This window comes from Lycium ferocissimum, chromosome 2 (assembly GCF_029784015.1).
Source record: "Lycium ferocissimum isolate CSIRO_LF1 chromosome 2, AGI_CSIRO_Lferr_CH_V1, whole genome shotgun sequence".
Classification (NCBI taxonomy): domain Eukaryota; kingdom Viridiplantae; phylum Streptophyta; class Magnoliopsida; order Solanales; family Solanaceae; genus Lycium; species Lycium ferocissimum.
Window position 1 is genome coordinate 38,698,054 of NC_081343.1, and position 15,197 is coordinate 38,713,250.

At 34.0% G+C, this 15,197-nt stretch overlaps 1 long non-coding RNA gene across 1 annotated transcript; it reads left to right on the forward strand.

Annotated features, from left to right (window-relative positions):
- Positions 1-11,870: 11,870 nt before the first annotated feature.
- LOC132048023 (uncharacterized) lies at positions 11,871-13,665 on the forward strand. The gene is made up of 3 exons (XR_009412879.1): positions 11,871-12,104; positions 12,451-12,499; positions 13,295-13,665. It is a non-coding gene; the product is annotated as an uncharacterized LOC132048023 (long non-coding RNA).
- The last annotated feature ends 1,532 nt before the right edge of the window (positions 13,666-15,197 follow it).

A 15,197-nucleotide genomic window follows, 5' to 3' on the forward strand; every position in this document is an offset into this window, starting at 1 on the left:
AATATTCTAGAGGGTTGGGGAATGTTTTAGAGGTGTTGGATGAAAAAAAATGAGGGTAAAACCCCTTTTCTAGAACTCTAGAGTCGGGTACTGCAGCAGCTCGGTTACTGTAGCAACGCGTTTCTGCTCTGTCAGCCTGGCTTGTAACGTCCATAATTCTCTACTCCGATGTCGTATGGATGAGCGGTTTGTTACGTTGGAAACTAGACTTCATGAACTTCAATTTAGGTTTTTTGTTTTGCTTCAAAACTCCTCATACACTAAAAGATATTCTTCCTCAAAGTTTGGCCAAAATTGCCCCTCATACTTTCTCCAAAGTCCCACAGACTTAATTTTCTTGATTCACTTGACCTCCAATCCTTTACATAACTTATAATATAAGCTTAAACCCTCGTAACCATAAGATAGACGCATGTAATCTCATATACCCTTGGAGGTAACTCCAATGTCCATACTTAAAACATCCAACCACTTATAAATTTCAACGTACAAAACTACAGGGTGTAACAATTTTACCCTCTTCTTTTTTACTTCCTTTTTTTTGTACGAGTATCATTTCTTTTCTCTCTTTAAACAAACATCTTGTTGGATTCTTACTATGCAGTTATCTCGGGAAGCTAATGATTCAAAATTAATTAAAGTGAATATACTCTTTTCTAATTTACTTTCCTCAAGGTGTGTGAGAAGGAGAGGAGCAAAGTACTGTCTAAAAAGAATTTGAGGCCTCTCATTAATGTTTGGCTTTAGGCCACAAACTTTCTTGAGCTGCCCCTGTCCTACACGCGCGCTAATGTGTCTTTCAGTATAACGTGTGAGAGGGAAAAACAATCTGTAGCAGTGTGATAGCTCGAAGTACAACGTATAGTACTGTATTGGTAATTGGAGAAAACATTGCCCATGAAATATGTATCAATTCATCGTCCTGGAACAAGCCAAGTCCTAATCTCCTCACATTGGATAATTTCCTTAACTATAATTATTAATATCACCGTTTCAATTTATGTGATATTATATTTTCTTATTATGTTGTTTCAAAAATAACAGTAACATATTTACATACATTTGAAAACAATCCAACTTTTGACTTCCTATTTTATTTGTAATTTACGAGAAAATTTTATAGTTGCACAAATGATGTGGCATGTTTAAGATTATAAATTTCAAAATTATTTTTACGTATTTTAGACCATAAATTTCAAAAGTTTTTACTTCTTTCTTAATTTCCATATCAAATTAACTACGGATTCCAAATTAACTATATCACAGAGGAGTAATTTTTTTTATGATACCAAAGGAGTGCATGATATATCTTCCTCTGATATGTTCCTTTTGTCTGACTGTCTGTGGTTCAGCCCACGCAGAAGGCTATTTTTCCAACAACCAAACAAAAAAAATTGCAACCCTCTCTGCCTCTTTTAGGCATGATAGCTCCGAGTCCGACTTTTTTTCTTATTATTATTCTTAGGTTTTAGGTAGAATGTCTTCTTGTCTGGGTTATGGGACAAATGAGCCAAAATAAGCTGTGTTATTCAGTGTCTCTCTACTAAGTACTTACTCCAGCTTTTTACCAAACTCACTTGGTTCTCTCCTTAAAAAATTATATTTCACTTTTATACTATGTTCAGCACCAATCATTATCCAACAACCACACCTAAACCAACAAGCATCAACATGTTTAATTTCCATATCCCGAATTCCTTTATTTTCCAGTAGGGTTTAGAGTATATGCCACAGGATCTTTGAAACCGTACTGGAAATTGAGGAATCGTGATATAGAAACGTTGAGCTATTCACAAATTTGAATTTAGATTTTAATTAGAGTTGGTAGATTCAAAATGAATAGACTAATCTTTTTATATGTATACATTATATTTTAATTATTTTATAAATATATGTAATATAATTCGAATTGAAAGCTGCGAATTCAATACAACTCAAACAACATACTCAAATCTACCTCTGAGAAATTTATATGAAGTCCATGAGGGTTAACAGACTTGAAACAAGTCCCCTACTTTAAGTCACCTATAACCCCACAAAACAAAATGGTGATAGTGACTACTCCACCTACTTTCTTTAATTAATTTCATCCTCTTTGACAAAAACTATTCAAGTAATTAAGCAAGCATAACCTGTACTTACCGTTGTACTTCTTCAAGATGACAAATTGGAATTGGAAGAAATGTCCTATGATAAGATTCAAAACTTGGGCAAAATGTATATTGTAAAAAATCAGGGAAAAAGATAATCCTCTTAAGTACATGTGATCTAAAAATTCAGTATACAACATTCATGACAAGACACACAAGTGATTCAAAATATTATATCAGCCGGCAATTATCAAGAAATCCGTAAGTGAATACAACATAATGAACTTTCATTAAGTTAAATAATGCAAACGCAACAAGAATCTGGTACATTCGCACCACGAGAAGCGTTGAAAACAGTCTTTTGCTCTTTCATAATTAAGAACCATTAGACGACTCATAGCCCAGAGTGAGTCTGATCAGTGTCTAACAAGTAAAAATATAATTAAGGAACGATAAATTAAAGTGAGGAAATGGAATTAAAAATTAAAAAAAAAAACTATATGCCTCATGCCTGGCTCCATTTTGTATGCCTCTTTCCAAACTTGAAGGTTCTGCAGTATTTAAGAGCCCTCTATAATGTTACCCCTCACTTTTGAAAAACAGAAAAAATAGAAGAGACCATTTTCCATTTGCTTCCATCCTACAAACTCTTTTCCACTTCTTTTCCTCATCTTCTACTATGAACAAGGATTCAAATATCTTAAGGCTATTAATATTCATGTAAAGAGATTATATAGAATCACTTAATTCCTCTTCTTGGGTGTAGTAAAGGCTAGGAAGAGAAAGGGGTTAAGACGTACGTTTTGGAGAAAGGAATAGACTATATATACGGAGAGGAAGAGGAAGCGGCATCTTGTCCATGCGGTTTGTTTCTTCAGGCTTTATCTTTTTTTTTTTTTTTTTTTTTTTTTTGCTAATTCGGGTCGGCCATATTATTATGGATTCAACTTAATTAGTACATATATAAAACTACTTAAACAACCGTGTAAAGAATTTTATATTACTAGTATATTTTAATCTATTATAACTGATAACCTGGCTGCCATGTTTTCAGATACTAATCTCACCTTAGTTACTTCTTTGGTGACTTGGCGTAATTGATAGGAGAGAGAATCCCTCTCATTTATTTCTTACTGCCTACTGCCTTCTCTTTCAGTCTGTAGGTTGGTTTAATTTTGTAAAGATGTGGGTTTGTCCACAATCTTCTATTTTTGCTAAGAGGTTAGGCGCAAGATATCTCTTTTGTGTATTTGACTTTGATAAATATATATGGTAGGAGTCTGCCTAACCCCACCAGGAAGGTGGCTTAATTAAAACTATGATAGTAGTGTAAAAACAAATTTAGCCATTTCAATGTATAAATGTAAACTCGATTAATTATTCTTAGAACCGAAGTAAGAATTTTGAGAGGATAAATATAGAGATCCATACACATTACTACTCCCTTGGTTTCATTTAAATGCCGATTTAGCTCTTTTCATGTCCATTAAGAAAAATAATAAATACAAGGTATAGTTTACTAAGTTACTTTTAATTTTGGAATTGATCAATGTTGAGGGTATTGTTAGAAACAATTATTACTTCCTCTGTCCCATATTATTACTTGTCCACTTTCCTTCTTTAAAAGTCAAATTATATAAACTTTGACTAATATTTTGATATATATTTTTTCACGATATTAATATGAGAAGAAATGCAACTTGGTGGTATTTTTCAGGTAGTTTTTGAATATCTGAATTATAATTTTAAAATATTGAATTGATCTAATCCAATTTAGCTCCGAAAATCAGTCAACTTGACTCTCAAAAAGCAAAATATGCCACAGAGAGAGTAGCTTTAGTCTCGAATTTATAAATTGACAACTATTTGAATTTTTTTTTTTTTTTGAGCTAAAGAGATAATTAAAATGAGACGGAGGGAGTAATTATCATGTGAACATATTCAAATAGCAATATTACGAATTAACAATGCTGCGATTAAGTGTGTGAAAAAGAAAGATTTCAAGTTTCAACAGACATTGCCTTTTTAGTGACTGTGCAGAGGTAAAAAGACACAATATCATGTTTTGGAAACCGGTAAGGGAGGCATTGGATCGTGGTCTCATTCAACCCATCAATTATCATAATTTTACTACACTATTGACCAAACCCAATAACGCGTGAGCTATGTATTATTCATCTCTTTTGTCCACCCAAAAAGCATATTAGTGAATAAAACCATGTTTTCCAGATGGATTTTACCCTCTTCTGGTTTACTCCCTTCTTTTGTACGGAGTATCGTTGCTTTTCTCTCTTTAAACAAACAAACAAACATCTTGTTGGATTCTTACCATGCAATTGTCTCGGGAAGCTAATGATTCAAAACTAATTAAAGTGAATATACTCTTTTTTAACTTACCTTCCTCAATGTGTGTGTGAAGGAGAGAAGAGCAAAGCACTGTCTATCTCTTAATTAAACTGCAATATAATAGGTCGCCGTGGTTTATTTCTTAAAAAGTTGTTCTACTCAACATCGACTTTTAATTATTCACTTGCCTCAAAATTACTGGAGCACCTAAATATATAATGGGACTGGCTTAACAATCCAGTAGAATTTGTAGTGTAGATTTAATAGAAGATACAGAATTGAATTTGTGTCTTACTAAACTTTATCAACCTAAACTCACAAGTGATAAATTCCACATATAGCATTGAATTCAAGGGGTAAAAAAAACGAACAACATTCATGTGCCTTTTTGTGCAATTTATAAAGCGGATTTAAATTAGACCTGAATAATTTTAGTAATTTGGAACCAAAATAATTCTAGTAAGTTGGAAACAAAAAAGATTTTTTGGCACATCATGCAAAAATATTCATGCGACAAGGCTCGTGAAAAATATATGCGGTAGATAACATCACGTGCAATGTGCATTAGATTAGACAGTTAATAATATTATACTGCACGCATTGCATTGTATTATCTTAGTCAAATGTTCTTCGGGATACATTGGAGAAAGTTGATCACTTTCGATCTGTGTACAGATAGACGACACAGCTTCCTTATTTGACATTAATGAGAGGAAGGCGTTCAGGGCTTGGGTAAAAGGGATCTAGGGGGTCGTAGCAATGACGATTTTTTTATAGTTTGCAAAGTTTGACAGAGCTAGTGCTTTTTCAGTTGAAGTATTTATGTATTTGCTTAGAAAAAGGGGAGGGGGTCGTCGTGACGGCGATTTTTATTATAGTTTGCAAGCTTGACAGAACTAATGTTTTTAGTTGAAGTCTATATGTATCTGCTTGGAGAAAGGGGAGGGGGTCGTCGCAATGGCAATTTTTATTATAGTTTGCAAGTTTGACAAAATTAGTGTTTTTTTAGTTGAAGTTTATATGTATTTCAGAGAAATAGTGCAAAAAGAAGTTAAATAAATTTTAAATTTACTTTTTTTCAATTTAGAATTCATAATATCTAAATTTTGTGTTTGCTCGTGGAAAAAGGAGTATTGTGCCTGAGTAATACATAAAATGCTTCTTTGAAACAGATCCCAAGTAGTGGACATTCCCTTTTTCCATAACACTATTATCAATCTTATAAACATGAAAAAGCAAAACAAGAGGAGGAGAAGAAGAAACCGGCTAATTTGAAGATTTAGCGTGAACAAATACCCAATTTGGGGCCGATGTAACCTATAGTAGAAGTTGACTTTATCTTTGTAAATAATCTCTTTGAACTACTTCAATATACAAGATTGAAGTAGCAAAAATTTGTATTTGATGTTTGACAAATTTCGGACCTTTTTCGTCTAAAGTATAGCTTTGTTAGGGTCAAACTTACAATATTTTTGCCTGAAGTTGGCCTTGGCAAGTTAACATTTTTCACTGAAGATGTAGCTTTGGCAAGGGCAAACTTAAGACATTATTGAGTGATCTTGCGGCCCTGGCAAGGTCAACTTCATATAGTGGTTGCACTTCCGACATATAACAGTTTGTCAAGGCCAAACTTCAGACATATAGCAGCTGCACTTTCGACATTTTGACATGAAATTTAGGTAAAGAAATTTTTGCAGAAATAATAATAACAGTTCTTCGAGCTTCAACAATCCAAAACTCAATACCCAAATCTATCTTAAATGAGCTCAAATTTGAAACCTAAATATTTTAAAGAACAATCTCCAACCATTCATCTGGAAAAACAATAACAAATCTAACAAACTCATTTTGTAATAATAGTGATTTGATAATGTTTTCAAGCTTTTCCAACAACACCCATTTTATTTCAATTGATTTTTCATATTCAAAATTTAAAACTCACTTTTGTAAAGTATTATACTTCAATTGCTGTAAGTTCGAAAAATATTATTATTCAACGAAGAATGAGAAAAGGGGGGATTAGGGTTTTGGGGGGAGGGGAGGAGCATGAGAACCTCTTTTTACAACTATGGTGGTTTGCCAATATTTTCCAGCTTTTAAAATTGGCAAATCATCATTGTTTTAGAGTGAGGTTGGTAGATTTATTGTTGTTTTGGAAAATTGATGATTGAGGCTTTTTCTTTAATTATGTTACGAATTTGATCTCATATAAGGTAAATTTGTGTGTTAAATCATCTATTAGATTGCTGAAATTCAAAGAATAATTGTTTCCAAGCAAAAATTTGTTCACGTGAACTTCATACCAAAATGTATGTAGTGCAGCCACTTATATGTCTAGACTTCATGCCAAATTTTCTGAAGTGTAGTCATTGGATGTCTGAAGTTTGGCCTTACCAAGGGCACAAATTCAGTAAAAATGTCTGAAGCTGACCTAGTCAATGCCACAACTTCAATAAAAAATGTACGAGTTGGCCTTGACAAGTCATTATATGACCGATGCAACTAGTATATGTTTGTTGACATTTCAAATGCCACAACTTCAATAAAAAATTGTTTGATGTTGGGCTCGGCAATCCAAGTCAAACTTCAAGCAAGAATATCTGAAATTTGGCCTTGACAGGCCACACTTTTGGGAAAAAATGTTTGAAGTTTAACAAACTTCATACACGAAATTTTACAACTTTAATTTCATATTTTTGAAGTGATTCCAAAGTCGGTATAGTTGCAAAAGCAGTCAATTTCGGTTACAACTTAAATATTGATCCCAGAATCGCGTATTTGTGCACTTCGCCCTAGCGAAAGGTTGATCTACCTCTATTAGTTGGTTCATTCGCACAAATTCCCCTATTTTTGGGTCGTCTTTAATTTTTGCACTTCAGTACTTTTCGCATGGCATAAATTTAGATTTCGCTCGGCATATGTATCATAATATCCCACAAGTTATGCTGGACACGGAAAAAGTTTCAACACTCAACATAGTCTGAAGAATACTACACAACTTATGTTGCATGAGTTAGTTCCTACATAATTTGTGCCAAGCGAGGGAAAAGTTCAATTTCCGAAGATAAATGTTATAGAATTTATTCCGAGCGAAGTAGATCTAATATTTTCACTAAATGAGCAGCGCAAAGACTAAAGATCACATATACGAGGGGGGAAATTAAAGACCAGTACATTGAAGGGAAATCCATGCAAAAACGTCATATTTGTTATAAAACTATATAATTGCAAATAAATAAGAGAAACAAGGCAAAATAACTTTGTAGATAAGGGATAGATTGTATTATTACTTTTCTTGGTGTTACAAAGGAGAAGGCAAAGCTCCTTACTTATAGAAGAATTTTGCCTCTCAACCTAAAATATACAACTTGTGCAAGTTGATGGATACGACTTGGTACAACTATGATACAACTTGCAAGTGCAAGTTGCATTTATCACTTTAAGTCAAGTGGTACAATTTATACTTCTATTTGTATAATCATTAATAATGCATCCAAAATACAACTTGACATAATAGTTTATAACATTTCCCCTTGGATGTCTTATTAGTAGATAATGTGCTTTGTTAAAACCTTACTACGAAAAATTCAGTGGGGAAAAATCCTAGTGAAGGAAAAAGAGTACACATATCTGCTAATACACATTTCTAACTGCCTCATTAAAATCTTACCAGGAAAACCCAATGGGAAAAAACCTTGATTAAGGAAAAAACAGTACAGCACGTATTTTACCCCCTGATTAAAGCATCGCTTAATCCTTGAAGATGATGTACTCCGATCTTGAATATCAACTTATTTGTATGTTGAGGTTGACAGTTCCTTTATGATCAAATCTGTCAAATCATCATGTGAACGAACTGGTTGATCACCTATGCCACCATTCTCTTGATATATATATATATATATATATATGTTGGAATCACGTCAAGTACATTCTTTACTTGCTTTATAAACCGTTATTATCTTGTCATGTAGAGAAACATGGTATTACTGTAACCCCTCATGGGAATAAATAACATGTTTTGATCGAACATTTGCATCGATCATATGAATATCCTATATATTCAAGCACTTGATAGTACTTATTAGGATAAGCACATTTATATCAGAGCTTTCATTTGTAATATACAATTGATCTTATTATTCAAACCTTATCTCCATAAATATTTTCGTGGAGAGAGAGTGCCGACCAATAGCGTACCCCAAACAACTCGTCAAGTTAGAATTACTGAAATCCAACTCAGTGATGGAGTCTCATGCTGATAATGTGTTATATAAAACTATACAATTGCAAATAAATAAGAGAAGCAAACCAAATAACTTTGTAGAGAGGAGGGAGAGATTGTATTATTACTTTTCTTGGTGTTACAAATGAGAATAGCAAAGCTCCTTATTTATAAAAGAATTTTTCCTTTCAACCTACAATATACAACTTGTGCAAGTTGATGGATATAACTTGGTACAACTAAGATACAACTTGCACTTATCATTTTAAGTCAAGTGGTACAATTTACACTTCTAGTTGTATAATCATTAATAATACATCCAAAATACAACTTGACAAAATAGTTTATAACAATATTAGTTTTCACTATTTTTTTTTTCTATTGACTCTAGTCCACTTCAAACAAAGTCAATGTAATTGGGTGGAAGCCCAAATACATAGGCTCCAAAATGGATCCATATTCATCTATTCTTAAATTCAATGTATCAAACATACCTTTGGAGTGTAGACAATTGCCCATAAAAATAAGGTATCGTAAAGGAATTTTCCTACAAGTTGGGAATTCAACTATGAATTAGGCCTTTCTCTTAGCAGCTCAATCTTTTAAGCTAAAAGGCCAAAACATTTTAATCAACTAGTATGAATTAGATTGACATCAAATTAAGAAAGGATTGATCCGAATACGAAATCTGAAACAGTTTTTTTCTTTCAAGAAATGCATACTTATGCAGTATTAGATTTTCTAATACCAGTAGGATCTTTTTAGACCAATGCATATTCTAATTCTAGTCTAGTATAGATCGAGGCTTGACCTTTAGCAATTTGTTTAAGCCAGATGAGTTGTCTGGCTTGTGCTTTATAAATATTATTTTTGGTTATTAATGAAAAGTCTAGTTACCAAAAAGAAGAAATGAATTCTTTAAAAGATTTTCTTTTCTAATCCTATATTAGTTAGAATAAGATCTAGTGAAGAAGAACACGTTAATATAGTCAAACCTCTTTATAATTCTCATTCATTATTGTATTTTTTTTATATCAAACCTACTAGATAAATTTTTTTTTAACCACTCTCATACTATCATTCTTGCACCAAGGTGATTATATAAAGTGTCAGCCTAATACCAAGTACCAAACATGGGTAGCAACACAAATCATTTTGAGTTACATAGAATTATAGCTATTAAAAGTAAAATCAAAGAAGCATTAGTCCATTGAGAGTCCAGGATAAAAAGTAGTCTATCCAAATTGCAGGTCCATCTAATTGTAGCCTCAAATTAAAATTTCTTATATCAAAACCATGATAACAAATTAAAGCCTGACACAAACTCCATCATCTTCTTAAGTCATTCTTCCACAAGCGGTTTTTTTCGAGTTTCAAGCCTAAAATATAGTTCTCCCGCCAAATATCAAAATAATACAGATCCTTTAATCAAATAAGAATATAACCTCAATGTATAATAATTCTTAATCTACTACGAGATACCCTCAAAATTATCTTCATCCTAATCTCCATTACACTAAACATATCACATCTTAATATGTCTCAAAGCCATAAATATACAGATCCTTCTACTTAAACCTGATTTAGTCACACCAATAAATTTACATATATATCAAAGCTTGAACCTTAAATCCTAAACTTCAAACACCGTAAGAGAACAAGCAAAACAAGAAAGAATAAAATCCCAAAGGATGTAGCCTAAAAGCACACTCTCAAGAATTCCAAAAGTATAGCCTGTGTCTTTCAATTCCTGACTACTTTATCCTCTTGTTCATGGCTTATACTTGATCTTCTTTATGATCAACACTACAGGGACAGACCATCATAATATTTCATTCTAGTTTCGAATATACTCTAAGTCTCGTAACTTCTTTACAACACTTTAATATTTTTCTAATAAAAACTAACTATACCATAAGAAAGTCTCAACACATATTCTAATAAACAATTAATTTAATGCAAGTAACCTCTACCACTAATCTCATGCTATTAAGCAAGGTGCAAAATAGTGTGCGAAGCCCTTGAGATGGTCTCAAAAATATAAATCTTGACAAACTTACTGCTAATAAACTCTATGTTTCTCATTTGTTAAATAAAATATAAGATCATTAAATTCTCAAAAGGTAGTTAGTATAAAGTAAGGTAACAAGGAATGAGTATAAGTGTTAATACCTTAATCTTTGGAATGTTACTCTCAAATAGGCTTATCACTACTTGTTAATATGAAATATCTCCAAATCTCATCACGTATTTTCCTTCACCTAGGGGCATAGCCATCCTACTCTTCATCTAAAAAATCAATGACACGCAGCTAGATACTTCCATCCATCACTATCCCATCTTTGGCCTACTACATCTCGTTTTCTTAGTAGAGGTTACGTCTATCGCATTGGAAAATTTCTCTATCTTAATAACTCTCGTAGGCCTCCCAAAATTTTGGCAGAGTTTCCCTATAATTAGAACTACTGTTGTTTCTATTCATGTCTCAATTTATCAACAACTACAGCCTACAATCACCATATATATGCACCTACTATTGAATTTCAAGCGACTTCGTACCATCTATCACAGTATAAATTACAACAATGTGCACCGCATAGCACCATTCCTGTTACGCCCCGAATTTTCGCACGTTAAAGTCGCATCGTGAGTTAGTCGACGCAAGTGTGAAAGAAATTAAAAGAGATTGAGATTATTAATATAAATGGTTATAAGGATCTATAAATATGATTAGTAAGTAGCAGAAGGTTTGGAGGGTGAATGAATCGAAGAAGAACAAGTTTCGTCAAAAGTCAGCAAGTTGGGAATACGATAACTCGTACTTTTGGGGTGAAATTAGGAGTGCTTCACATGCTAAGAAAGTAATGATATAAAGTATTTGAATCATATAATAGTCGCTTGTTAAGTTTGGAAGTCAAGTGAGTTGTAAGAACGAAAGTTGACAAAGGTCGTCGCAAGTTACATTCACAATTTCACTGAAATTTGGATCAGATGTCACGGACCTTCTTTTAATATACCTGGAGTTACGGGGTGATCCACCCACCAATTGAAGGTATATGAGTCTAGTTTCCTACGCATTTTACCGTTTGTCGATACTACGTCAGAGTGGAGAGATATTCACATTTCCGTCCAAGGGTACAAACTGTCGCGAAACCAGCGAGTCCAAGGGAGGCTTTGGTCGGTGGAAACATCCCTTTTCATATAAATTAAGCCCCAAACTAATTGGAACCTCATTTTCTTCAACTACAGACCTTAAAACACTTCCTAAACTCTCCTAAGCTATTCTCTATGAAGCAAGATCAAGTCTAAGAGCTAAGCAAGCTAATCTAACGCAAGAAAGTCCGGGGTAATCATAGAATCATCATTTCTACATCGTTTCGCTTTTCCGAAGGATCCTTCATCTCGAAATAAATTTGATGCTGGATTAATTCCTACAAATTAAGGTATGTTTTATTCTCCTCATGATCTCCTTATGATTCTTTAAGTAATTAACTTAGAAATTATTGAGGGAATTCCATGAACATAAGCCGTTATTAACTTCTATGGATTTAATTAATTGTTGGGCTGTTTTGAATGGATTGAATGCACTATATGGAGTTATGGATGGAATTGTAATGAGGAGTAGGAGCAAGGGAGAAGAAAATGGCAGCGTTTTATGGAGAAATTGAACTACCAATAATTCTATGAACTTACGCCCTCAAGTTGCTGGATAAAAAGTCTCAATGAATGTTCTTATAAGTTATAGACTTGGAATTGATCTCGAATCCTTCGTATGATGAATATAATCAGTTGTAAAGGATATGAGGGATCATGGGACGGGATTCGCTTCAACAACGAGGTATGTAGGGCTTTCTCTTTCTCTTGTGGCATGACGAGAATTCAACAAACTTTCCTTGAAACTTTTTTCCGATTAACATGATATGAACACACCTCTTCGGATTGAACTAAGTTCTGCCCTATATATATGATTTATATCCAACACCTTTCATGTTTATTATCTCTTGCATTCATGAATTGAAACGTTTCCACTAAACTTGAATTGATCATATACCATCTGAATGAGTTGAACCCTTCTTCATGTGTAATTCATATCAAATATCTTGCATGTTATCCATGTTTATTACCTCTTGAATAAAAGGATAAAAATGTAGCGACAATAATGATAGTCGGAGGATAAAGACTACAGGTCACTCTGACTCTTTTTATGATTTTTACTACCGCGTCGTGTTATAGTCGACCGGAAAGGCATGTAGATGTGTACCTAGATGCATTTCTTGCATTACCGCGCCGTGTCATAGACGGCTGGGAAAGCACGTAACTGTGCATACCACTGATCAGTTGGGCAGCGATTTACCGCGTCCTATATGACCGGTAGTTATGATGAACTCACCCCACTGAGGGATTTATTATTATATGATATTGTATATGCCTCTACAGTAGGAATGATTTTACGAGCAGGTATTTACATTCATGTTATAGTTATGGATGCCCACAGTGTCCTTGTTCTGAGTTTCAGGTTGTCTCTATATCCCTTCTTATGTTATTTACATACTTTGTGTTTATGCTTACCGCCTTACATAATCGGTACATCTTTCGTACTGACGCCCTTTGTGTGATTTGATTATGCCAACAGATGTAGGTATATAGGTCGGTGCGCCTCCCTAGTAGGGTACCCGAGTTCAGCAGTTGGTTATGTCGCACTCTACTTCTCCGGAGTTGTTGGTCATAGTCATCGGGTAGGATACATGCATGTATGTGTATATGTGTATATATATATATATATATAGACACACACACACACACATACATACATACATACATACATATATTTTATGGTTATAGGGGGCCCTATTCTGACCAGTTGATGCATCTTAGTACTCCTAGAGGCTTATAGACTATCAGTCAGTGCATATGTGTTTTGTCGGCCTTCTGGATAGTTGTCTTTCTTGGTTATGGCCTTGTCGGCTTAGATATGCATATATGTATTGTTAGGCCTTTCTGCCTGCAATTTGTTATGTTTTATTCTCATTATTATCATTTAGCGACTTTCTCGGCCCACGGTTCATGTTATAGAGTTCAAATATCACAGTTGGTTCGCTCGGGCCTTCGGGTGCTGGGTGCCGGCCACACCCCCTAAGGTTGGGGTGTGACAATTGCTCACATAGTTAGCAACTGCATCATAAGTTTAAGTCATTTTCATGAGGCACGAGTATCTAATACATCAGAATGATCCTAAAGAGAAGTTCAAACTTTATAACACGATATAGAATAAAGGAGAGTAAGAAACACCTATAATGTCTTGGTAGTCATACATCCATACAAGTGGCTAGTTTTCATGAAGAAAGATCCACTAGACACAGCTCCACACAAAATTCTAGGACACTTATAAACCTAGAGCTCTGATACCAAGGTACCCACGCCCCGAAACCCACCCTGGCACAATAGGCATCCGATGCTATTAACAACATCGGAAGTACCTTATAAAATCAATAAACATCTAATCTCTTTCGATAATCTTTCACTTTTTATTTAAAATAGTCATTTCTGGCTAACCGAAATCATACTCATACTTATAAAAATATGCAAAAGTTTAATAGGAATAAGATGCCATAAAACGTGGCAAATACCCCCAACAAGTCATACGAGACTTCAACAATCTACCCACAATTCTGACATCTATCTATGGAGCTTCTACGATAAATAAATGTATGGATTAACTTCGGGACGCAACTCGAAAACTAAGAGCAACAAACTATGATAGAGAGGTGTCCCACCAATAAGGATGTGGGCTCACCAATAAGGATGAAAAGTAGCAAGTTCTCCTACTCCGTACACATATCACGAACCTGCTCTTCTTCAGTATCTAACATACCATAAAAAACAACAATTGTATGCCTGAGTATTGGGTACTCAGTAAGTGTCTCAGGGAAATAGTTAGTAATCCAAAATAAGATAGCTACAGTAAAACTTGTGAATCAATAGTAGTAAAACAGTTTGAAAGTAAGAGATAGAGAAAAAGTCATCAACCTTAGTATAACTTTATGTGAACAACCAAATGAATAAGAAATATACCAATTTTAATCTGTCAAACCTTTTACCACATTAAGTATTTTATTTGGGAAGTCACGAGCATCACAAGCCACTCACAGGCGACCAAAAAATTAACACATGCCGACTCAGGGGCGAATAATCATTTGATACACCGAGGCTAGTATCCCACGAAGTCTAATCTCCTTCTGGACTAGCACAACAATAGATACGCCAGGCTACACGCCTCAGAGGTCAATCGTCCTCTGGACTAACACAACAATAGATACACTAGGTTATATGCCACAGAGGTTAATCATCCTCTAGATTGACACAACAATGCTCATAAGTGATACGTTAGGATCCATAATGGATAATCATCCTCTAGACTAGCACAATTTTTAATCGATGAAAAAAAGAAAGAAATATTTTTGTCGAAAAAAAACATGCGGTTTTGTTTCATAGCTAAGAGCCCTTTCTAGATTTTTTTTTTCTATTACATTAGGAAA